Genomic DNA, 1,166 nt, shown 5'->3' on the forward strand with positions numbered 1-1,166 from the left:
ATTGATTTATATATTTGGGGGCTCCACATTTGGCACATAAATGTTTGCAATTGTTAGGTCTTCTTGGTCTATAGACCCCTTGATTATGATATAATGCCCTTCTGCATCTCTTGATACAGTCTCTATTTTAAAGTCTAGATTGTCTGATATAAGTATGGCTACTCCAGCTTTCTTTTGTTGACCATTCTCATGATAGATGGTTCTCCATCCCCTTATTTTCAATCTGTAGGTGTCTTTAGGTCTAAAGTGGGTCTTTTGTAAACAGCATATAGATGGATCTTGTTTTCTTATCCATTCTGTTACCCTATGTCTTTTGATTGGATCACTGAGACCATTGACATTTAGAGTGAGTACTGAAAGATAGGAATTTATTGCCATTATGATGCTTGTAGAGTTGGAGTTTCTGGTGGTGTTCTCTGGTCCTTTCTAATGCTTTGTTGCTTTTGCTATATATATATATATTTTTTTTTTCTTTTTTTTCATCTTTTTTCCCCTCAGAGAGTCCCCCTTAACATTTCTTGCAGGGCTGATTTAGTGGTCACAAACTCCTTTAATTTTTGTTTGTCTGGGACACTTTTTATCTCTCCTTCTATTTTGAATGACAGCCTTGCCGGATAAAGAATTCTTGGCTGCATATTTCTCTGATTCAGCACACTGAAAAAAATATGGAACAGTCCACGAATTTGCGTGTCATCCTTGTGCAGGGGCCATGTTTATCTTCTATGTAGCATTCCAATTTTAGTATATGTGCTGTCGAAGCGAGCACAAACCAGTCATGACTCTTAAGGGAAGTGAGTTTTGGTCGTTTGGGAACCCAGGCCCCACTAGAACCCAGGTTCTAGTTCTTTACAGCCCACCAGCCAATGGAGAAAAAGAGAGAGGAACACATACTGGAAGTAAGAGCTGGATTGAAAGCAGCACACATCCCTTCCACTCACTTTCTACTGGCCAGAACTTACTCGTAGGACCACATTAGCTTCCTGCTAAGCGTTTTGCCAGGGAAGTAAAGACTCATGGATTTTGGTGAGGACCAACTTTCTCTACACAGTTCTAGCTTTTTTAAAATGCATCTCTGTATATACAATGGAGTATTCCTCGGCAATCAAAAAGAATGAAATCTTGCCTTTTGCAACTACATGGATGGAACTGGAGGGTATTATGCTAAG

At 39.3% G+C, this 1,166-nt stretch overlaps 1 non-coding gene across 1 annotated transcript; it reads right to left on the reverse strand.

The window, feature by feature from the left end:
• Positions 1–659: 659 nt before the first annotated feature.
• Positions 660–766, reverse strand: LOC122496328. Its single transcript, XR_006300769.1, has one exon. It is a non-coding gene; the product is annotated as a U6 spliceosomal RNA (small nuclear RNA).
• Between the last annotated feature and the right edge of the window lie 400 nt (positions 767–1,166).

The sequence above is a fragment of the Prionailurus bengalensis genome, chromosome A1 (genome assembly GCF_016509475.1).
Source record: "Prionailurus bengalensis isolate Pbe53 chromosome A1, Fcat_Pben_1.1_paternal_pri, whole genome shotgun sequence".
Lineage (NCBI taxonomy): Eukaryota > Metazoa > Chordata > Mammalia > Carnivora > Felidae > Prionailurus > Prionailurus bengalensis.